Source organism: Rhinolophus hipposideros (genome assembly GCF_964194185.1).
Source record: "Rhinolophus hipposideros genome assembly, chromosome: 7".
Lineage (NCBI taxonomy): Eukaryota > Metazoa > Chordata > Mammalia > Chiroptera > Rhinolophidae > Rhinolophus > Rhinolophus hipposideros.
The window spans coordinates 19,125,532-19,151,749 of NC_138053.1; the positions used below are offsets into that span (position 1 = coordinate 19,125,532).

General features: G+C 35.8%; 1 long non-coding RNA gene across 1 annotated transcript in view; it reads left to right on the forward strand.

Moving 5' to 3' along the window:
- Positions 1 to 26,218, forward strand: part of LOC308499922 — a 53,180-nt gene that overhangs the window by 13,831 nt on the left and 13,131 nt on the right. The window contains exon 2 of the long non-coding RNA XR_013993652.1: positions 17,659 to 17,778. This is a non-coding gene — a long non-coding RNA (uncharacterized lncRNA). The remainder of the gene's footprint in view (positions 1 to 17,658; positions 17,779 to 26,218) is intronic.

Below are 26,218 nucleotides of genomic sequence, written 5' to 3' on the forward strand. Positions count from 1 at the left end.
AACTATTACAGTATCATACAGAGCAGTTTCATTGCCCTAAAAATCCTCTTGTGCTCCAGTTTCCTGTAATTTTATAGGCCAAATCTGGCAACCCTAACCCAAAAGCTCCCTAAAGAGTTGGTACCTCCCCTCATGAGAACTACCTCCTCTTAAAAAGAGACTTGCCAACTCGCTGAACATTAGAGTTCAAAATATCGCATTCATTCATTCATTCATTCATTTGCAACATTTTAAAGGGTTCAGTAGATTTCTATGTTTCACTAGGTGTTGTAAAACACAAAAATAAATAAGACATAACCCCAAATCTCCAGGAACTATTGAATGCTGGCTTCCCCAAATCACTTAAAACAACCTGTTGATAAAACAAAGCTGAGTTTATTGTTTATTTTTATTTATTTATCTACTGTTTATTGCAGTAGAATCTTAATAGAGTCTCAGAGAGGGAAAGGCAAAATTGGAATATTGATAGAGATTTTGAACTTTGAATGAAGGCAGGTTTTTCACTCCTGGGGTGAGGGGTGTTTTTTAAGTAGGATTGGGTATGCATCATTATGTGGATTACGTGGATGTTATAGTTTGGAATTGATGGACACAGCAAGGTGAGGATTTTGTGGCCAGTCTGTTTGATACCTTCTATTGAAAAGTTGATGGTTCTCCCAGGAAATTCCACTGTGAGACGTTTTCCTTTAGATCAAAATAGTTAATGCTTGTTTGCCTCTTATATTGGGAAAAATCAACGTTATCCTGGACAATTATGCCCAGAATTTTACTGAAGCATACCTTTTGTTGTGTTCTGAAGATGATCTAAGGCCTAAGACCGATTCTGTCTCTCTGCCTACTGTTTTAGCCCAGAAAGGCCATAAGTTTCCCCCAAAGAATTTATAATTCTATCTATCAAAGTAAAGTTCCTTAGCTCTTTCTTGATTTGTAAATCCTTTCCTTCTGACAGACTGTGGGCTGTTCAGAGCCTTGCTATGTCAGTAACTAAGACACAATTAAGAAGATTCCTGGCTGTTTTCAAGATGTGGATTCCAGTTCTCCTGAAATAACAATGTCTTTGAACACTGTCTGTTAAAAGCAACAATAGACAAAAGAAAAGAAAAAAAAAGGAGCTGTATGACTTAACTAAGTCCTTGGAAAGGAAACCTCTTCTTTGGACACCTAAAACAGGCCTTTTTTGAGTTACCATAAGCCCTTCAACAAACTATGGTTTGTCTAACAAGAGCAGTCACAGCAGCTAAACTAGCAGAGACATCAGCAACTCGTATTGAGAACCCGCTTTAAATTTGATGTTCCTTCATGCTGTACAATCTTTTTTCTCACTGAAAACACACCACATTTCTTAGTAAATAAGCTTATCTCCTATGAAATCCTATTACCTTAGCTGTTATCCATTTCTGGTCATTGTTATATTATACTTTAAATCCTGCTTCTGTCCTTCTATTACCTGAAGAAGAGGAAACTTATAACTCTCTAGCTTCTGTTTGTGAATCTATATTCTGAATAGACACATTAGAAATCCCTTTAGAAAATGCAGACTTAACCTTGTATTTTGATGTGTCATAATTTAAAACTAAAACAAAAATATCAGGCAAAACACACTGCAAACAAACAAACAAACAACCTCACTTTATCCCTAGAATATAACCCTTTGCCAGAAGGAAAAATGTGCTCAGAGGGCAGAACTCCCTGTGCTCCCTGGAGCTTACTAGCTTAAGAGCATTTACAGGGATACTAGTAGATATGCTTTTGGGATAGTCCCCAAAGTTGAAATGCTCTGGAGACAAAGAGGGTTCTTGACCTCAGCAGGAACCCAATTAAGGATGGTCAGCAAATTCAAGAATTTTGAATGTCTCCAAAGAGGTAGCTATTATAAAAGTAGGAGTTCATACAAAAGGCTAGAGGAAGTGCTCTGGCATTCAACTAAGATCTTAGCCCTCGTGATACCACAAAAAACTAAACCTCTGGAGAGGTACAGAGTCTATTCTAGAATGGCAGTATTCAGCAGCGCTTCCAATCTAGTCAGGTGAGAGAAGCATGTAAGTTAGTAAATGCCATTAGGGATGTAAATACTATTATAGAAGTAACATGTGGGACAACCTGTAGAGAGGCACAATGTGCAGGAAATGGACAGTTCCTTAACAGGGATGGAGAGTAGTACTGGATATGGAACAGTTTCTTAGAGGAAGGAGGAAGGTGCCCTTGAGGTACGTCTTTGGAAGATGAGGGTGAGAAGGGAAAAGAGAGTGCTTTCCAGGCAAAGTGAACCGCTCAAGCAAAGGTTATGAAACAGATTGGCCAGTCCAGAGACTTGCAAACATTTCGGGTGGCTAGAGCAGTTGGGTGACAAATAAGAGATGATGCATTTATTGTGGAAAAGGTGTGTACCTTGTCTCAAATAAAGCAATTTAGAGAAAAGGAAGTAATTCTTGATCATTAGAATGTTTTACCGAAAAGCTTCTATTTTCATCCTGATGGTCTTCTTTTTTAACTGTCCTAAGACTTAGCTTTAAGAAAAGAATCATGCAACATGTTCAAGTCTACTGATAGACTTTCTCCCACCGTAATCCAGTTGCTACAAATTTTTGAAACTTCATTCTAGATCAGCATAAATTTGTGCAAGCGTGTCTACTTTTAACCAGATTTTACTTAATGGGTAAAGCAGTCATGTTCTGATATTCAAGTGCACAAAACAATTTATAGACATGGCCAATATTTTTTATACCTGAATAAAAAACATACATTTGTATATGAGTCTGTGTATGTGCATGTATCTGTATATATGTACCCACAGTATCATTTCTATTTTTGTAGTATCCTTTTATAACCTAAAACCCACATTCCATGCTATCACCTAATGGTTTCCTAATTATTATTATTAAGCAGTATTGTTGTTAGTAAACATTGCACACGTAGAGAAGTATTACAGTAAACCATCTGAACTACAGTTCAGTGCCCTTACCCAGTAGGTTTTTATTTAGAACATAAGCAATGTAGAACCTAGTGATAAGACACAGAAACGTGTCTTATCCTTGTTTTCTTTTCTTTTCTTTCCCTTAGGTTTAGAGGGTTAAGCTACTAATCACACTTCCTTGTTTATGTTCCATTGCCATCATTTGTTTAAACCTGTCCCCCATCCCTTCACTTTTAAGAATTTTAGGTAAGGAGAATATTTTTATGTGTATATTCCCATTCCCCAGCGTTTAAATGGAAACAAAGTCCTAGGAGTCAAAGAGACCAGGGTTTAAATTCTAATTTTTTTTTTGACACTTTATGAGCATGCAATCTGGGTAAGTGATTTAACCTCTCTGAGACTCCATTTTCTCATCTGTAAAATGAGAATAATAATAACTACCTTACAGGGTTATTGTGAGAATTGGATTCTAGAGTGCTTAGCACAGTGTCTGGTGCATGGTAAGTGCTCAATACATTTTTGCTGCTATTATTAGACCATCAATGGCATAAGAACTTTGAATTTGGACAAAGAGCCATCCAGGCTAGGAATATCTACTACCAATATATTATGTGACTTGAAGTCACTTTGCCAATCTGTTACACTAATAAATGTTAATATACGTCACTCATTAAAATCCGTAGTTATGTTTATAATCCTGAAGATATGTAAAATTAATATTTCATATTAATAATGTGCCTTCCACTCAGGCATTAATGAGACATTTCCAAGATGAACAAGCATAGAGTATCGACCCTATCCAAGATGATAGACTCAGTTAGACAGGAGGAGCACATATTCTGTATCTGACAGGCAACTGGAGAAGACCTTTATCTTCTCTGAAGAATTTTATGTTTAGTTATGTAAACAGTAAATAGTCAGCCCTCAGTATACCTCACCAACCAATTCATTAGGAAGTGTGTGCACTAATGTTCCGATCTTCAGTGAGAGCTGATACTGTGGGTCGCTAGGCCACTTGAATACGCCATTCCTCTTCCCTTAGATGCCTAATTCTGACATAAAATTTACCTCCCCCAAAGGGTTAGCAGCAAAGGAGAAATGTCAAGTTATAAAAGCAATGGAACTCCTGGGTCTCCTAAGGCACTCTGCTTTGATCCTCAACTCTCAAGGCACAAGATTCCTCATTGTTATGAGCTGATTCGCCTCATTTTGTTGAAGGGCTGCATGGACTTAAAGCCTGTGAGCCAGACTGCTGGTGTTTGAATCCTGGCTTTGATGCTCTCTGGCAGTGTAAACTTAGCCCCTCAGGGCTTTGGTAGGGAAGACAAAAATAGCACCAACCTCCTAAATGAGACCAGCTTAGACCATACTAAAGTCTCAATAAATATTACCTATTATGTCTACAGCCCACCTTGTATGCCTAATTGGAATGTGGTTCACCTGAGAGGTAAAAGTGGACGATGAAGTTAGCTTCCATTGAAGTAATTTCTGTGAGGACTTCCAGTAACATCCCAATGTGACTCCCTTCACATTCACATAAATAACACTGGTTTTTCCCTCCTCATTGCTAAAATTTCAAAAGTTAGTACTGCTCAGAGGGTAAGTGCATGGACTTTTAAGTCAGTCATGACACTTACTGTGTTTCCTTGCCTTGGTTTACCCATCCGTAAAATGGTTAAAAATAGTACCTTCTTCACAAAGTTGTGAAGTTCAGATGAGATAATGCAGGTAATGTGACCAGCATAGTTTCTGACAAACAGTAAATATTTAATATTATGTTGTTAATAATAAGTGTTAGTGGTTGTTATTGCTATTTTGAATAAAATAACAAGGCAAATAGCCCCTCTGATATTCCTACTTTTAACTACCATTATCACGAATTTAAATGTGGTCAGAATTGGGGCTTCTCATTGTAGATTTATGTATGTATAAAGCTCATTATCATCTTAACAGATTAAAATTAATTTTAGTGCTAGCCGAAACAAAATGTAACAAGGAAGGTAAATATTTAGCTCCACTCTTGCTTAAACGTATTCTAAAGCAAACTAGTAGTTGTACCTTATGAGTTGCTCTCAAATATTCAAAGTGCTGCCATGGATCATTTAAACAGCTGAACACATTTTAAAATTGTAATGCTATAATAAATTAACAAAAGATTTTAGCAGAAAAAATTTGCCATTAATTCCCAAGGGGAAGCCGAAATATGTTTACCCATTCATACACTTACAATAGGTTGTTTATTAAATTCCCTTTCCCTTACCACAGTCCTTAGTTCAAACTTTATCTTCATTTGCTATGAAGCATGGGTGTTGCTGTGGCAACCCTGGGACTCACAGCACTAGAATGAGGCCAAGTCAGAATAGACCAGAATCTGTACCTCTGTATATGTCCTTAGCTCTTTATTCATGGCATTTATCATTTATGAGCTGTATAGGATTTATTTGGTTGTGTGCCCGTCCATAAGACAGCTCTTAGAACTCCTGTTGCCTGCCATAATGTCTTGTTGGAAGGAAAGAAGGAAAAATAGAAGGAAGGAAAGAAGGAGAGAAGGAATATTAGTATGGAACTAGAGTCAGAGAAGAGGGCTGAGGAAAACACGATTGTTATTATACTCTCCCACCCTCTCTATACCACCATGTTTGTTGCTCTTGTATGTCTCTGTTCTATTTCTTGATCCTAGCTTTAAAGAGAAGTAATTCCAAGAACTCTTCTTCATTGATATGAATGGATTCAGTAATTTTAATCCCCATCAGTAGTAATAATATAGTCAATTGGAAATATTTTTTGTGGTAGGATTTAAAGTAGGCTAAATGGAATAATTAGCAGGTCTGTCGTGTATGGTCTTGTCCATCCTCTGATTTGAAAATTAATTTTATGTTTTTGTCAGCCTTGGGATCAGTAAAAGCTTCTGAAGATGTCCCTCTATACCCTGACTTGTCCTTTTATCTATAGGAGCTAAAAGTATTAATTTTGAAACCATACTGAGTTTATGCCCCAAAGAATATAATAAATAATGTATGATGACACCCAGTGAAATACAATTATTAAAATGGCTTTTGGGAGTGCTGTTCTCTGACTCCAAAAGACACTTTGAATGCTTTTTTTTCTGATTGTAATAGCATAGCTTATTAACCTGAGGGATAGAATAGCATTTGCTTGTATTTTACTGTTTCAAAAATAGTTTTCCTAATAGATTATGTTGTTGGTCTTCTTAATATTTTAGGGAAAACATGTTAATTTAAGTTTTTTAAAATTGTATTTCCTTCTTTGAATGGATAGTAGTCTTATGGTTTAAATTTTTAAAGGTACAAAAAGGTATCTAGAGAGATCTTTCTCCTGCCCTTGTCTCCTAGCCAGCCAGTTCCTGGAGGTAACCACTATTTTAGGTACTTCTCCAGACATACGTATTCTCATACTGATTTTTGACAGATGTCATGTAATCTAAGCAGACACTTGGCTCAGCACCTAACCATCAAATTTAGTTATTTCCTAACGGAGTTCTTTCTCCCTACTGGCTATTTGCTATAAATTGACTCACAAAATGAAAAAAAAAATCAGTACAATTAAACTCCCATTCGAGTGAACTTGATAGAATGTCAGAATTGCTGGGATTAATTTACATAATAATGTTTAAAAGAAAACCAATTGCTACAGAGAGCAGATGGCAACCTTTAAAAAATATAAAGCAGTGTCTTTTCTAGAGTTTATCTGTCAGTGAAGAGGATGACTTATTTATTTAGGGAATTCTTTGTTGTTGTTTAATCATGTTATATGGGAAATGTCAAGTGAGGCTTCAAATCCAATCCCACAGTGCCCCTTCTTTTATCTCTACTTCTTTCTGCATGTTTTTAGCAATAACCTTGTCCTTAGATCACCTCTTTATCCTGCTAACGTTTGGGTTTTAAACCTTCTTAGAACTGCCCAGTGGGTCTATCCATGTTTGCCTCACTTTTCTGTTCTTCTCTGGGCTGCAGCCCATCGAAGTTCCAACATGGGAGCAAAGTAACAGCATAAAGAATTAATTCTAAAATAATTATGGTTGGTTATACCCATGTTTGGAAACAGCATTTCTATATGGGGCTTTCCATGCAATGCAATTTGTTGAACTATATTACCTGCCTTACTGTGAATGGGGTCATTTGCTTGGATATGGGAATTGGTTCATTAAATGGAAGCCTAAGTTAAACTGGTATTTAATGAAATTGGACTTTCCTTGATGATGCATGTCTGTCCTAGACTCCCCTAGAGGGAATTATTTATGAGGTGATCATGGAGGAAGGTGTGTGGTCCCACCCATAAGGAGTGCTCTATTTGAGGTCCTGTAAATGGTTATAATGAAGATATAAGGCAGGTATTCTCCTCAGTGTACATGCTATGGGTCCATGATAAAACAACTTTCTAATGAAGGCTTTTGGGTATTTCTTAGCGTTCATCCTACTTCACTAGGATTCAACAAAGCCTTACCTTATACTAAACTACATTCCACACTTAGGGAAATGTCCCAGAGTTTTATTAGTATGGTAGTTTATTTTGTTAGTTTTATTAATTCATACTGAGAAAACATGTACTAACTAATAAGAAGTGTTTTGATTTTTTCATTATCAAGTGCTGTAACTAGGCAACCAGGAATTTGATTAGAATCTGCTGTTTGCTTGACACAACAATTCTCAGTGCCCTCAGGCATCCACCAACAAGGTTAGAGACTCCTGTCACAATGTCAACCAGTTCAAGAATTGTTGGATCATCGGTGTTAATATATTTTTTCCCCAGAATGCTTCAGATCAAGTATTTTTCTTATTATTCATTTTAAAAACCATAATGCCTTAAATGGGTTACCTGAAATACAATCTCTTACTAGCACAGGCTTGTACATCATACATTGAAAACAAGCTTATCTGGACCCAACCTATCTTTGGGTATAAGTGAGAGCTACTTTTAATAAAAATTCAGAATTGTATACAAAATATTGGTGTTTTATTTCTGGTATCTATTCTCCTAAGAAACTTCATCACTATAGGAAGGGGCAGTGAAAACTGTGTGGTCAGATATTCTTGGTTTATGGCATTCAAAAATTTCAGAATTATGTTTTCTGCTACAATGTTATTTGTTATATCATTTATACGTGAGTATCTAGGATACTGAGATAGTAATGACAGATTGAATAGAGAGCTATCGACCTGTCTAATATACTTCCTATATAGGGGCAATAACAGATAGAAAAGTTCTCAAAATAGAATTTAAGCTCTAAGTAGTTTAAGCTACTATTTGTCCCTAAGATGAGCATACATGCAACAGATATTAATATATAATATATAATTATTAATATATAATTCTAAGTAGTTTAAGCTACTATTTGTCCCTAAGATTAGCATACATGCAACAGATATTAATATATAATATAGAATTATTAATATATAATTCTAAGTAGTTTAAGCTACTATTTGTCCCTAGATTAGCATACATGCAACAGATATTAATATATAATATAGAATTATTAATATATAATTCTAAGTAGTTTAAGCTATTATTTGTCCCTAAGATTAGCATACATGCAACAGATATTAATATATAATTTTTTTAAAGGTGAGAAAAATATTTTTTCATTCAGTTCAGCAGTATCTTTAGGTATTTGAATCCCCCAACGTTCTCTCAAACAACCTAATTTTGAAAACTAATAAGAAAATGGCTATTTTATTTCCTTGCTATGATTTCAGGTGGTTTATGTTTAAATAATTCTCCTGAAAACTACTTTAAGACTGACAGCTAATAACTCAATGGAACAGTTCCACCTCTGACTCATGGAGAATCTGGTATAAGTCATTTGACTCATCTGCTTCTCTCATTTAGGAAATGTCACTGTAAATGTACCATAAGGTGCTTGTGAAATGCTTGGATGCTCATATAAAAGGTGCTAGAAAATTACAAGGTTAGAAAGTCTTATTATTTAAACTATGGTTTTATAAAGCTTCAAGCAGATATTTTAGTTTCATTAGTAGATCAATTCTGGAATAACCTACTTATGTGGGAGACAAAAACCCTACTTCCCCTCTAAATGAAATACCTCATTAAATTTTTTTATAGCTTCTGGTCATTAGGTTACATAAAATAAATTGAAAGAAACAAATATTCAGTACTGGATTTAATATAAATTTTTTTCCTAATTAAGTTTAAAAATCCACACAATATCCAGATCTGACCATAAATTAAGTTAATTAAATCAGTTACTTATTCCACTTTAAGTAGAATTAAACCTGTCTGCAGCATAATTTCAAAAAGATTAACAAATGTCAGTCTCTTAAGGCTATTTCCATTAAATAGAAAGCATTGTGCAATATGTAAATAATATGCTTTTATTAGAATAACTGACAACGTTTTAATACTTTATTTTTTACAACAGTTTTAGATTTACAGAAAAATTGAGACAGTATCTCAGAGAGTTCCCATATGCCCACACCTAATTTCCCCTATTATTAACATCTTACACTATTATAGTACATTTGTTAAAATTAATGAACCAATGTTTATACGTTATTATTAACTAAAGTCCATGGTTTACTCAGATTTCTTAGTTTTACCTAATGTCCTGTTTCTGTTCCAGGATCCCATTAAAATGCCACATTACATTTAGTCATTATATGTCCTTAGGTTGTGACACTTTCTCAGACATTTCCATTTTTGACGACGTTGACAGTTTTGAGGAGTACTGCTCAGGTAGTTTGTAAGATGTTCCTCTGTTGGTGTTTGTCTGATTTTTTTTCTCACAGTTAGACGGGGAGAAGACCACAGAGGTAAAGTACCATCAGATCATCAGATCATATTAAGACTATTTATATCTACTTGATTTATTAACATTATTATTGTTCTTGGTCACCTGACTGATGTGTGTTTCTCAAGTTTCTTTACTATCAAGTTATTTTTCCACCCCCTGTCATGCAGAGACCCTGCTCGCTGCGCCACTTGTTGTGCAGGGCACCCTGCAGGGTCTCAGCTCCTGCTCCCCACATAAGAACACAGGATGTGGCCAGGCCAAAAAGGAACACCCACGGAGCCATAGGTAAGGGAGTCATACCACTATAGTCTCCCTGGAGGCTGGATTCGCAGACGTGTGATCTGCTGTCTGCTTTTCTGCCAACCGACTGACTCCCTAGCTGCAATCCGCTCTTGCCAGCCACCATCTTCTTGCTAGCCCCCATTTTTCTGCTAGTGTAGCCACAGCAGTTATATTAGTGGCCAATGGCTCACTGGTTACAGCTGATGGCCTACTAGCCACAGCTGGTGGCCATCCAATCACAGTTGATGGCCATTTACTACCCGAGTGAGCACCTTTCCACGTGAGGCTCAGAGCCTGGAAACTGCACTCCTGACTCTGTCCCCACACTCCCTTCCCCAAATGTTACTATTTGGAAGGAAGTCAGCATGCACAAGACCACACAAATGGAGTTCCCATAACCCCATAAGTCAAGAGTTATGCTCCCTTTTCTTGAAGGTGGAGTATCTACATAAATTGTTAATTCTTTTGCATGGGGGATTTGTCTTTTCTCCCCCATTTATTTATTTCCTCAATCATTTGTGTATATCAGTATGGACTCATGGATTTTTATGTTATCTGTTGGTTTATAATCTCATACTGGTTTATTTTGTGGCTTAAATTGTTCCAGGTTTGGCCATTGGGAGTTCTTTCAGTTGGCTCCTACCATGTTTCCCTGAAAATAAGACCTAGCTGGACCATCAACTCTAATGTGTCTTTCGGAGCAAAAACTTAATATAAGACCGGGTATAATATAATATAATACCGAGTATAATATAATATGATATAATATAATATAATATAATATAATATAATATAATATAATATGATGTATATAATATTGTACTAAGTATAATATAATATAATGTATATAATATAATACCAGGTCTAATATAATATAACATACTATAATACAATACAATATAATACAATGTAATATAATACTGGGTCTTATATTAATTTTTGCTCCAAAAGACGCAATTAGAGCTGATGGTCTGTTTAGATCTTATTTTCAGGAAAACACCATATGTTATTTTTATATATCACACCATTATTTTTTGTTTGTTTTAGCATTTCCTTAATCTCTGGCACTACAAGATGCCCCAGGCTCATCTAGGAATAGCTGACACTTAAAAAATGAGAATTTCTTTCACATTATGAGAACTGACAATTATAATAAACTCTTATTAGTCTCCCAGCCAAACTGTCAGAGAATCCAAATAACTATTTTTTTCTGCATTTAATATTATAAGAGATAATCATGAAATTAGTATGAATTCAATTTTGTTTTCTATAACTTATATAGCTGCAATATATTACAATTATAATAAATTTATAATGATTATTAATGTAAGTTTAGAGCCTCAAGATTTTTCTGATTCAAATAAAGATTTAAATGTATTAAGTATAATTTTAATACTGTGTATTATACTCTATTTAAAAAAAACCCACAATTCAAGTGTCATATATAAAACACTCAAAAGTCCAACTATCACAGATAATTGGAATTTGACCTGAGGAATCTGAATAATTTCTTTATAAGAATGTGGGTAAATGTGAATATTTGTTAGGATATAAGGTACATTCATAACTTAGAACCAGATAACATTATTAGGGTTCCACAAATGGCAAGATTGATGTTAAATGTATTAATATAAACAAAAGTATGTAGCAAAGTGCATACATACATTTGTTTGAACCTTAATATTCAGGCTAAAAGCGGGCCAGAGATAAATATGAAGCCTTACGGCACATGATTGCCTAGATGTGTTTTATTTTTTTGAGGATACCTAACTTTGAAGGCTGAGTGTAAGGGTCCTTTTAGTTCTAATTCTTTCTGAGTCAAAAATTCATCTTAATCAATTTTCCAACTTATAAAACAGTTTTTTCAAATGGTGAATTTGGGTGTCAACCCTATTTGATTCCTGAGGGCATGTTAAATGGGGCTCTTTTTCCACCAATTCTCTTATGTAGGCCCCAAATCCTTCGGAGAGACTCCCTTTGCCTCATGGTTAAAAGGGAAGAAGGTATGAAAGAAAGATATTTTTCTGCTGTCTCCAGATTCACCTTTTTTTTAAAAAAAAATTTTCTTACATTATCTTTAATAACAATAATCCTGAAAACTATGTGAACATCCAGTTTTATCTCATACCTGTCTACCCAGATCTCCAGTTTATCTCTATCATTTCCCTCCAAGATTAATTAAAGACTTACATGAATTACAAGTCAAATAAAGATTATCAAATATGTTTTTTTCTTTAGAATTCACTTGGACTGTTGACCCTTCTATACTCATTTGCTAAGCCATGGTCTCTCATTTCCATTTGTATTTTCCTATGAGCCCTGATTTACCCACCTCAGTGGTTAAGAAAAAAACAGCAGCTGTCTCAGGAGCAACTGCCCAACTGCAACACAGCTGTTGGGGCTCCTGAGAGCCAGAACTACTGGCCAGACCTGAGTTCCTGAAACACACAACTCTATCCTTAATCAAGTGATACTACCAGTAACATTCCTGAAGGCACAGGCAGATTTTACCGGGGCGTGATTATACATTTTGGAGGCTCTCTTACAAAGAATGGACAAAATTAGGTTCATTTCTTAGAAGGGGCCCATGCAAATGAGAAGCACTGAAGCTTAAGGTTAGTTTCATGGTTAAATCTGCCACTGCCAAGGAAATTCGTATATATATATATATATATATATATATATATACTTGTATATACAAGTATATACAAGTATATATATACTGTATATATACTTGTATTATATATATACTTATACTTGATCATGCATACATCATTGTATACATGTATATATAAGTAAAATATATACTTGTATATATATATGTATATATTTACATATATACATATATATAGCCAAATATATCCCCCAAATAACAAGTGTGTGTGTGTGTGTGTGTGTGTGTGTGTGTGTGAGTCCAAAAACAGCACAGAAACACGTTATTTCTGTCTTGAATTTTGTCTTCTCTCTGCAATGAAGAATTTAGTGAGTTAGACTAGACTGTGTAAGCAGTCAAACTTGAATCTCAGATTTCAGAACTCGTATATTAAATGAGGTCTGGAGCAATGAAATGTGCCAGAATGCAAAAGAGCAAAACTGAGTACCTACATTTTTTTTTGAATTTATCCAAATCTTCAGAATGTGTTCTTTTTCTTTTTTTAGAACTAAAGTTTATTGGAGTGACAGTTATTAATAAAGTTACATAGGTTTCAGGTGTACAATTCTGTAATACATCATCTATATATCATATGTGTGCTCACCACCCAGTGTCAGTTTAAGTACCTACGTTCAAGCAGGCCTGAATGACCAGCCTAGATACTTCCCTGGGTGGGGATCATCCCTGTTTAACCCAAACTTCTGGAAGAGAGGACACTCAGAAAGAGATCATTACTGTAAATGCTATGTCACTTTAAAGCATCTTCCTAATATAATCTTGATCATCCTTTTTTTTTTTTTACCGGGCAAGGGGTCAGGTGGGAGCCCTTCCTGTGTGGTAGAGCCATGCAGCAGAACAAAGAAGGAAGTCGCCCAGGTTATTTCCTCGGCGTACTAAACGAAGCAAACACACTCTCCTGCCTTTCCTATCCCCAGTTTTTAAAGTAATTCTTCCATTTATTCATCAGTCTGAAATTTAGAAACTATTAATATTTATTGTACTTAAATATTTGGATTGTTTGCTCTGATTGATCAAGAAATTTAATTCATCTGCGATTTATGTAGCATTAGTTTCAAAAAAATAAAAAAAGCCTCACTCTAATTAAGAAAGAGGGTAAAGAAGTTTGCTATAAAGATCCTCATGAAGTTAGAACTGGAATTACAGCTCTCTCTCTCTTTCATGGGTCATAGTTTCTAGTTCCCTCTGTGTTTCTGCTGATTATTTGGCTGGTCGCTAACTTCTGCTTACAGTTTCTACTCCCTTTTAACTTCTGCTTGTGTATGACTTGCATCTGTTACGCTACTATGCTAGGTACTGGAAATATAGCAGTGAGTAAGATGGCCCTGACCCCTCATGGGACTCACAGTGTGGCAGGGAATAAATGGGGGGTTGGGGGGAAGAGAAAAAGAGAGAGAGAGAGAGGTTGTGCTATGAAACAAACAAGACACAATGAGAGCATACATTAGGCAGTGTAATATAAACCACGAGTGGGTCATGAAATCAGTGTAGTGGCTTAAGACCAGTCTTTTAAACAAAGAAATACCAAAAAATATCAGAGTAAATCAGAAAAATATTGTTTTGTGAGCTTTCATTTCAGTTTATATTATCAGTGAATAAACAGGCAAAAATCCAGGTCCTTAAGAAGTGTGCTTTCGAAGAGAAAGAGATAATAAACAAGAAAAAAATAATAAAATAGTGAATATATTAGAAGGTGACAAAACTGAAAAACAAAAGGCAAGGAGGACTATCTGAAATGTCAGAAGTAGGGGTTGAAATTTTAAAACAGTAGGTGCCTTTTGGGTAAAGACCTGAAAGATTTGAGGGAGTGAGCCATTTGGATATTTGGACAAACACTCCAGGAAGAAGGAACAGCTAGCTCAGGCCCTGAGTAGGCCTGGTCTGTTTGCATTTGAAGAAAAGCAAGGCCAATGTGACTGAAGGGGAGTGAATGGCAGGTATATCAGGTGAGAAGAGAGGACCATTTGGGGGTTCTGGATTATGCAAGGACTTGCAGTTTGTAGTAGGGTCTTTGGTTTTGTCTCTGAGTGAGATGGGAAGCCACTGGGTGATGTTCAGCAGAATAACATTGTTTGACTTATGTTTTTTAATAGGCTCACACTGGCTGCCAAATTGAGGATAATTTTAAGGGAGGCAGAGGCAGAGGCAGGAACACCAGAATGTAAGGTCCATCAGGACAAGCGTTTTTAACTGTTGTATTCACTTTGATACACTAGTGCTTTATAACAGTGACTGGCACACAGAGGTAATTATTTATTCAAGAATGAATATTCGCCTGTATATGCACCGAATGACGATATGAAATATATTTCTTACTGTGGATCGAGGTCATAAGGGTTGAAAGCCCCTCTCTTAGAGGAAACTGACCTAGTCTTGGGTCTCAGGAAAAGGATCTCTAAGAATTGACATTTGAGACCTGAAGAATAAGCAAGAGGAAGTTTGGGGTGAAGAGAAGAGAATTTTTCAGGAGTTACAAATTTGGGAGTCGTTAGCATACGCATAGTATTTGAAGCTCTCTGCAGGTGTTTCTGTCTGTGTGGAAGTAAGGAGCAAAATTAAAGCCATTGCAAACCACTCCCACTTTCTGTTTCTTATTTTTTATAATTCATTTCCTGTAATATTTGCCGTACTGAAAAAATAGCATATAATAGTCATTAAAAACATGTATATCTTTAAGGCAGTCTTCTGTATCATATCATAATAATAGGAAAAGTCAGTGAATTGTAGAATTCATATTTACTTTGTTTTATTTAAAGTGTACGTTGTAATTTGATATACACCTACATTCTGAAAGGATTCCCCCCATTTAGTTAATTAACACATCTACTACTTGCCATATTTATTTTATTTTTATGTTTTTAGGTTTCTCATGCTGCAGTGAATATGGACTGCAGATATTTCTTTAATATCCTGTTTTTATATCCTTTGGATAAATATCCAGAAGTGGGATTGCTAGATCATATGGTAGTTCTATATTTTTAGCCTTTGAGGAAACTTCGTGGTGTTTTCCATAGTGGCTGCATCAATTACACTCCCATGAAGAGGGTATCAGGGGTTCCCTTTTCTCCACATCCTTCTCAACACTTTTATCTCCTGTCTTTTTGATGATAGCCATTTTAACAGGAATGAGGTGTATCTCATTGTTTTGATTTCCCTGATAATTAGTAATGTTGAGTACCTTTTTATATACCTGTTGGCCATTTGTATGCCCTCTTAGGAAAATGTCTATTCAGTTCCTCTGCCTACTTTTTAATTGGTTTGTTTTGCTTTTGAGTTGTATGAGTTTTTAAAATATATTTTGGATATTAACCCCTTATCAGATATATGATTTGGAAATATTTTCTCCCATTCTGTAGGTTGCCTTTTCTTTTTGTTGATTGTTTTTCTTTTCTACATAGAAGCTTTTAAGTTTGATATAGTCCCATTTGTTTATTTTAGTTTTTGTTTCCTTTGCTTTTGGTGTCAAATCAAAAAAAAAAAAAATCATTGCCAAGACTGATGGAAAGGAGCTTGTCCCCTATGCTCTCTCCTAGGAGTTTTATGATTTCAAGTCTTACATTCAAGTCTTTAATCCATTTTGAGTTGTTTCTTGTGTATGGTATGTGATAGGTATTCAATTTCATTCTTTTGCATGTGGCTGTCCAGTTTTCCCAATACCTTTTATTGACGAGACTGTCCTTTCTCCATTATGTATTCTTGGCTTCTTTGTCAAAGATTAGTTGCCCATATATGCGTAGGTTTATATATGGACTCATGATTCTGTTCCTTTGGTCTATGTATCTGTTTTTATGCCAGTACCATACAGTTTTGATTACCATAGTTTTGTAACATAGTTTGAAATCAGGAAGTGTGATACCTCCAAATTCATGAATGTCTTAGGTGTTCTTTATTTTCTGAGGCCGTTTCTGTTTATCTTTTAGTCTATCTTCAATTTTGAATAGGTAAAATGTGATTCCTCAATATAGGCATTGGTGTAGTTATGTAATCTGCCCAAGTGGTTAGCACTGCTTTTCTCCTGACTTCACCCACAGTGTTCACAATATTTATTTATTTTATTTTATGCTATGTCAAATTCTGCTGCTGTGGTCACACACACACACACACACACACACACACACACACCTTAACAAATTTAAATCTAAAACTGTTTAAAGCAGAGCTTTCTATCTAAGCACACATTTAGTATATTTTATTTTCTAAGGGAAGTTCATTGTCCTTCATAAGCTTCTAGTATTTGTTAAATTGTGAAGTAGAATTAAAGTAGTTAAGCATGTTGTTTAGAATAATATCACAATTTAAACTACATAGAATCTAATTCTAATTTCACTAATTAAAAATTTGTGATATTTGACTTGTTTTTAAAAAAATCAAACTGGAAAATATTTAACCTATTTTAAAGAACTTTAATTATTGTTTCAAATAAGTTTTTTCCTTGTTATAAGGTAAAACATTGCCATTGTAGGAAATATAGAAAATACATAAAAGTAAGAAGAAAATAAAAATCACCTGTATTTATATCCTCAGACATAATATCACTATTTACATTTTACAATACTTCCTTCCAGTTTCCATGCATACGTTTAATGTATATTTTAATTTTGTTAGTATACTAGGATATACTAATAATGGGCAGCACTTACTGACCACTTATTATGAGCTGGCACTATACTAAGTACTTTACATATGTTGCCTAATTTAATCATTACCAGGACCTTATAAAAGTAGATACTATTAGTATTCCCATTTTATCAATAAGGAAATTAAGGCTCAGAAAGGTTTAGTAACTTGTTCAAGGTCATACATTTAGAATGTGTCTGAGCTCACTCTAGGATGTAGGCTGATCTAACTACAAAGCCTAAAGCCTATATTCTCTACCATTACCCTGACCTGTTCTGTCATTAGATTGTGTGAATTTCCCCACATCATTAAGTATTCTTCACAAAATGGTTTTAAGGGCTGTAAAGTGGTCTGTTTTGTCAGGAACACCATAATTACTTTAATCATGTCTCTTTGGATGTTTAGGTTGCTTCCAACTTTGAAGGCAAGGACCCCAGCAGCTAGCAAAGTGTCCGGCACCTTTGTTCAGACTCAAGATGTCCACTGAATCATTAGTTGGAGAGTGGAAAAGGAAATTCATCTAAGGTAAATGACATAAAAGTTGGAAGACAGGAGGAAATGATAATGACATGTTTGTGGGAAAGTGAAGGAAGAATCCTATTCAACAGGAACAGAGAGGATGCATATTTTTTTTTTAAGATTCTTTTTTTTTTAAAGAAACTATTCGCTTTTTTATTTTTTATTTATTTTTTTGTTTTTTGTTGAGAGCCCACTGGCCCATGTGGGAATCGATCCCACAGCCTTCGGAGTTAGGAGCACGGAGCTCTAACCGCCTGCGCCACCGGGCTGGCCCCGCATATTTTTTTTTTTTAATTTATTAGTTTCAGGTGTACAAGACAAGGCAATATTTAGATGTTCATCATTTATATCCCTCACACTGTGAACCCCCCTCCCCCCATCCACTATCCCTCCGACCTCACACCGAGCCATCACATTATATATATAAAATTATAGTTGGCATTCATTAATGTTTAGCTTCTGGTGTACAATGCCATGATCAGGCATCCACAGTATCCCTGAGGTGGTCTCCCAAATGCATATTGAAGGGGTTGGTTTTCATTAGGCTCTAAGAATTGTAAAGAACAGAAACTCATTCAGACTGACTTTCTTAATGTGGTAATTTTCAGTAAGGAAAATAAGGATACACCAAGAATTCAAGTCTAGAACTATGATGGGCTCCCTCTTAACATGACGTACTTTCTTTGCGGCTGTTTCAGGGTGTCTATTTGCTTCTCTTCCAGTTTCCAACTGATTTATACACTCTTTATTCTTTTAGGCTCATATATTTTCTTTACCCCATGGATTAAGTCAACATTTCTGCTCACTCATGGCTCATTATTTGCCCATTTGTCTTTTCTACCTCATGACTTGAGTTTGCTCCCAGAGCTAAATGGAAAGGCCCAAAGATTGACATAACCAGGATAGTGGTTCTGGGAATAATGTTGGAAGGAGAAGATAGGTGTGAAGATTAGCTCCTCGTTAGCTCTTCACTCCAGTCACAATAGACAGCGCACAATTCTCTGTTCCTTCGATCATGCTGTTCCCTCTGCTTGAAAGATGCAGCTTTGGGGCAGCTCGTTAGCTCAGTTGGTTAGAGCACAATGCTTGTAACACCAGGATTGCCAGTTTGATCCCCGCATGGACCACTGTGAGCATGGACCCCGCATGCACCCTTCACAACTAAATGGAAACAACTACTTGACTTGGAGCTGATGGGTCCTGGAAAAACACACTTAAAACAAAAACAAAAAAAAGAGAAAGATACAGCTTTAAAAAGTCACTTTTCTGTTCTCCCACAATACCCTGTGTATACTTCTAACACAATACCTAAAATTCCTCATTGTAATTATCTATTTACTTTGTCATGATTATATAATAAACTTTTCAACAGCAAGGAGAATGAATATATTAATCAAAATTTATTTACATTTATTTTACACTGGTAACCATTTATTCACCCATACCATAATTTATTGAGTACCTATGCCAATTTATAAGGGAGGCACAGGTAAATAGATTGTAAGAATGGATCGGTCCTTTTCCTTTACCCATGAGTAGATTTGCAAACCATTATGGCTAGGACAAACTCTCTCTCAATGCCTCCTATTAATATATTTTTAGACAAAAGGACACTTTAAGCTTCCAAGAGTGGGAGAAAAAAGAGAAAAAAACAAAAATAATATGACCAGCAATGGAAAAGAGTTATTCTGCAGCTAAAATGCTGAAGACAGCGTGGCTGACCATACTTGATCATAGTGGTACGTCTGGTGTCACGGAAGTGGACCTGCAGAGGGGACTCTGAGCCACAATAAATATTTTCCCACCTGCCTCCTGTGTGACACACTTCTTTAAGGACAGGTAATGGACACCTGCAGGTGTCCATTATTGTGCCAGTTTGTAGAACACTGGCGTCTTATCTCATTCTTTGCTGCTTTTCCTATGGTAGTGAAAGAGTCAGCTTTAACAATTTTTTTTTTTAAGTAGAATAGTCTTGAGATAGGACTATTTCCTAAATAACTTTACAGAACAAAAACAAAGAAAAGGATACAGGGTTCTCTTCATCATTTTGTTACCTTCTTAACTTCGATACTATTTTTCAAATGTTTTTCACCTATTAGAAAGAAGGAATGTAAGGTATTACATGGTGTTCAGCACCTTGTATGGCATAGAGATCAAAACAAAACAAAACAAAACAAAAACACAAGCTGTATGACCTAGGCTGTAGCTCCTAGGAATGTAGAATGCATTAATTTCAATGGTATCATTAAAGGGTGAGGTGTTTCTATTTTTCACTCTGTCATCTTCGGCATGTTGGTTCTTGCTCTGAGGCTTATCCCCTTATAACTGACTACAAGCTGATATAAGATGGTATGTCATCAAGTTGAAGAAGAGGAATCATTTTCTTCCAGGAGTCTATTATTATCAGCTAGGAGAAACTTCTGCTGGAAAGCCCCTAATACACTGCCTGTCATGTCTCATTGACCCAAATTGCTTCACATATCCACACCTAAACTAGTCATTGGCAAGGGGAATCGATGTCAATAATTGGCACCAGTCAAGATCTTTGGGGTTGAGGAGGGGTCTAGCTCCCTTAAATCACAAGGCTACACTAGACCTGAGCAAGCAGGGGTTCTTTTAGCAAGGAACAAATCTGGGTATGGGCTGTAGAGAAGGATGGCTATATAGAAAAAGATGACCTCGGGGATCAATAGGGTCTGCTGCTCAAGTCTACAGCAGAGAAAAACAAACACAAATTCAAAAAGTACAGTGGTCTGGGGCCATTTAATATAAGGGCAGATAGCCCCACACATACTATTCATTCTGAAAGATTTATCTTGTGGCTGCCTGGCATGGTGAGTAGGACATAAGCTTTCAAGACAGGCTTGGTCACTTAGCAGTGATTTAATATTAGAGAAATTAACTTCTCTGTAATTCAACTTCCTCCGTTTTAAGGTGGGGTAACAGTGCCTGCTGCTAAGAGCTATTAAAAGAAATGAATCCTATGGTGGACGTAAATTGCCCAGAACACTATAGGCATTTGAGTGTATATTCCTTTCTCCATATATTGACATTACAATAATTCATAATGATTCCAAGTCATCAATAAAATGTTAAATTGTATTCTGTATTTTCTGTTTGGAAGCAGATATTATATGTAATATGTACTCGAAATATTTTTGTCAAATCTGATTAAGAGATTCAAGGTTCATAAAATATAAACACTCAGTTATCCAGATGTCCAGAATGGCTCCTTAATAATAATAACTGCCAATATTTGAGAATTTACTAGTTCTATGTACAATATATACATTTTCACATTCACTTTTTTTTGACTGGGGGTTGGAATGTGCTGTTGGTATCAGTGAATAGAGTAAGAGATGCTGCTGAACATCCTTCAATGCCCAAGACAGCTCCACGCTACAAAATATCTCAAATTTTCATATAATGCTATGGTATAGTAGGGTCTTACTACCCTTATTTTATAAACAAGGATATTGACCTTCCAAGAAGTTGAGAAGCCCGAGATCACATAGCTAGTAAGTACCTGATATTATCTGGTCCAGAAGATCATGTTCTTTCAACTATAGTGCCTCGGTTGAATAGGGTGAGAGTATGTCTGTAAAAGTGTTATTAAAGATTTATAAGATCCACTTACAATAGCTACAAAAGATATAAGGTAGTTGGGAACAAATCATTAAAAATGTTATATAAGTACTTTAAGGAGGGGAAAAAAACTACTGAAAGCCATTAAAGTAGATTCAAATAAATTAAACCAAATTAAATATACAGTGTTCTTGGGTAGTTAGTATAATGCTGTATTGTTTGAGAATATTCAATTCTACAAAAAAAAATTAGACCAATGAAACTCTTTAAATGTGCTAAATATATAGATAAGGGGTTAGTATGTAGCACATGTATGTGTCAAATAGAAAGGGAAGGAAGGACCAAGAGATAGTTAATATTCATGAGGTACTAAGGACCTAAATATTCATGATATACTAAATATGCAAGAGGCACTTGATATTCAGGATACACTAAGTGAACATAGTATATGAAAGCACTCATTATTCACGAAATCTTACTTCTACCACCCAATTTTACAACCCATTCTGGCCCCATGTATACTCTAAATAAATACAAATAAAACTCAATATTGTTCAAGAGACTAATTGAAAAGCTACAGCTGACACCAAGTATACTTTCCCCTGAGTTTCTCCAATGGGGCAATTATGTATCACTGGTATGTATCACGTTCTGTCTGGGCTGCTTTGCTCAAACCACAAATCTAGGCCTGGTAACCACGCCCCCAATGAGGTGTGGAGAGAGAACAGGAGCCCCGTACCGTGGACCTTCCACCCAGCTTGGACCCTGTCCCAAGTGTGCTAACCTAACCCTCTCTTGCCCCTGTTTCTCCCTATGTGTTTCAAAGTGATTCAATAAACCATGTTTTTTGAGCATTTTAATTTAGCCTTAAGCCTCTCCATTCTATGATGTCTGAAATAGCTTGCTTGGTAGTATACTTAGAGGCTACCATGGCATGAAGGTAATTTCTCACATGGAAGGAAGATTCAATATATGAAAAAGTCAATAGATTCAATGACATTTCAACCAGAACCTCAATATAACCTTTTTCTTGTAACTGACAAGCTGATTCTAACATGTGTATAATGGAGAAGAGCAAAGGTCCAAAATCAGCCAAGACATTCCTGAGGAAGAAAGGAAAAAAGAGAAATGGGTGTTAGTAGACACAAGTGTCCCGTCATGTAATACGACTTACGACACAGCTATATTTTTATTTTAAACCTTTATTATATGGTCATAAATTTACCATTATATTGATTTTAGTAAAAAATAAAACATACTAAGTGGCATCAATTAGATTCAAGTATAGATAAATTGGAATCTAATGGCATTGATGATATGAAAAATGTATTGCAGAATGTAATACACAATATAGCATACAAAACATCTTTATTGTTGATAGGTGCAAGCCACAGGAAAACATATCTAACAACATATCGAATGTCTAATGTCGCAGCAAAAGACTTAAGACTACATAGAATGGGCAGGTGGAGAAATATACCAATGGAACACAATAGTAATATGTAGGAACTATGTTGCAATTGCCTAATGGTGCAAAAAAGATGGATTCAATATCTACTAGCAGTGGTGATACTTTGAGGAGTAAAGTGGCAGGGGCTTTGGGTATCAGCAAAGGCAGATTACATCGTCTCAATCAGCTGAAGCAGTAGTCTAGAAAAGCGATGGATACTACTGTGCATATGAGATAATGGAGTAGTCCACAGAGTGCAAAAGAGGCATTCCCCAATGACCCCTGAAACAATCTGGGAACACCTCAAGGAGCTGGAGTTCTTGCAAAGTTGTTAGAGCCCAAATCACGGAAATACTGCTGTTGGACTATGACTCTCTTTTAGTCCCAGGCTGAGGAGGATGAGATTATTTGGGCTATGTACATTTTTGTGTTTTTTGAAGGTCTTTTAATATGAGGAGGATATTTTACATAAATTAATTCTTCTAATATGATGCTATGGGTTGAACCCTAGTCTTCTTAAAAAATGTTGAAGTCTTAACTCTTGGTATCTGTGAATATTATCTTATTTTGAAATAGGCTCTTTGCAGATGATCAAGTTAAGTCAGTTGGATGGGCCCTAATCCAGTGTGGCCTTGTAAAAAGGAGAAATTTGGACACAGACAGAGACAGACAGAATGCTAGGTGAAGGTTGGAATTTGGTGCCACAATCTGAAAAACCACTGGAAGCTAGGAGAGAGGCCTGGAACAGATCTTTCCCAATGCTTTCAGAGGGGGCATGGCTCTGCCGATACATTGGTCTCAGATTTCTGGATCCAGAACTATGAGACAATACATTTGTGTTTTTTCAGGCACTCAGTCTGTGGTACTTTGTTATGGCCTAGAAACTGATACACATGCCAAGCAGTCATTGCTTGTTATAGGCCAGTTCTTTGGGAAACAGATTCTAAGGCAAAGATGTTCACTCAAGAGGTTTATCAGGGATGCTCTTGGAACAAGACTGGTAAGAGTGAGGGGAGCAGTACTGGTCAGTGGGAAAAGGTAACCTTCAGTGTAATTGAAACAGAGGTCTCCTCCAGAATTTATAGGAAACTGGGTCTGGGATGATTCTTCCGAGCTGTACTAAATTGAGGTTGGGGACTGGGCATTTGTGTACCCACATGGACAGGTTATTGGAAGCTGTTCATCCCTGAGAAGAGTAGCTAACCTCGGGCAAGGCAGATCTCTTCAGCGAGCCCAGTTCCCAGTGAGCTCTCAGCATTGGGCGATATAGCTCCCACCTTTGGTACTTGGTGAGAATGAGTGCCGTGGTCCTGAAGGGGAGAAGTGGGTGACGCACCAAAGTATCGACTGCATTATTGGATCATTTTTTCTTTCCTAGGTGCAAAGTCTGAAACCACCTGTGCATAATCATAAACTTATCATTAAGTCTACCTTAAGCTGAGGTAGTGAACGACTCTTGGAATAAACTAGTATGGCATTTATAAAGCTTAGTAGGCCTTGTTATATGTTCCAAAGGAAACAGTTTTTCAGTTCATGTACAAAAAGGAGAAGTCACTTAATGCACGATAATATAAATTGAGTTTGTGGGGTCAAGAGGGGCTGCAGAAAGCATTTTGGAAAGGGGAAAGAGGCTGGTGCACAGAAACAGTAAAGTAAGGAGATCTGGGCAGAGCACCAGAAAAAAAAAAAAAGGAAGTTAATTCTGTTTGTTTGTTTTTAGATCCTAATTTATGGATTGGAAATTGGAAATACTCTTTTTTACTAAAAATGGTGTAGATAATTTTGATTGGGGGTGTTCAGAAGTCAGGGCAAAAGCTTTGGGCATGGTCAAGAAAGACTTTACAGGGGAGTTTGACCTTAAACTGAACTTTGAAGAATGACCAGAATTTCCATAAGCAAAAGGAATTTGTTCCAATTTTTTTTTCCAGAAACTGGAATGGGTTTTGCGGATCAATATGAACATAGGTGAAAATGTTTTAATGATCTAGGTACATTTGATTGTATTTTTGGTTGTTGTAAAGTCTATTTTGTCTGATATTAGTACAGGCACTCCAGGTTTCTGTGGTTGCTTGTTTGCCTCTTCTACCCTTTTACTTTCAATCTTCTTTGTATATTTGAATCTAAGTGTGTTTCCTGTATCATTATATAATTGGATCTTCTTTTATTTAATCCGATTTGACGATCTCTGCCTTTGATTAGATTGTTCAGTCCGTTCACATTTAATGTCATTGTAGATATAGTTGGGTTTACATCTGCCATTTTACTTTTTGTTTTCCATGTGTCTTCTGTTTTTCCCCTCTAATTTCCTTACTGCCTTCATTTCATTAAGTAAATATGTTCTAATGTATCATTTTAATTTTCTTAATGATGTTTTCCACTATTTTTGTTGTTATTTTCTTAGTGGTTACTCTAGGGCTTACCATATGTGTCTTAATTTACCAGCTTCAGTTTCAGATTTGTTCTAATCTAATTTCAGTGAGATATAGAAACATTACTCCTATATAGATCTATTCTTCTGCCCCTTTGTGGTATTATTATTGTATTTATGATATCTAGAATATTTGTAAATGTCATAAACCCAGCAATACATTGTTATAATTATTACTTTATGTAATTTCATGTCTTTAATAATGCTAAGAGGAGAAAGGAGAGCAAGTATATATTTATGAATATCAATATATTCAGACTCTCAGCTACATCTTCAGGAACTGATAAGCGTATCCAGAAATGTCCCCAAATTTCAGGTTCTTTTTCTGGAGTTCTGTCCTCGCCTGTATCTTGACCTAGTACTTTTTCATTCACTTGTTAGCTTGCTGATGCTCATGATCAGATGTTTTATATTTCTTGCAGAATTGTAGTTGTCCTCATTGAAAAGGCCCGTATGAATGATCTGATCTGCCACTATTTGAATCAGATGACCTCACTCTGTTTTGTAAACAAAAATCATTTACTTAATGCTACTTCTACTATAACCCTCTTATTTATCAAATATTGAGTTTTCATATGTAGTCTCTTAAGTTTATTTTATAAAAATAAAGAAAAACTTATTTTGTGGCAAATGTTGTCCTACTTTCTTGAACCAATTAAGGGAAAAGTGACTGTTCAGGGAGCCTCCTTATTAAATAAAAATGCACAACTATATCCAGTTTAGAGCAGAGAAGAGCTCTAAAAAGATATTGTCCAAAAAGGAAGAGAAAAACACTTTCCCTCTGAATTTCCCCTTTGGGAATTTTTCACATTGCTTTGGGCCACTACTACCTATCTTAGTTCTCTCAGATATAGGTTCTTGTCTTTAAAATGTCCAGTCCACCCAAATGTACAAAATAAACCCTTCAATCTCCCACTAGATATGCTGTCATTCTCTGTGTGTATGTACACATACACACATATGTACACACACACACACATATA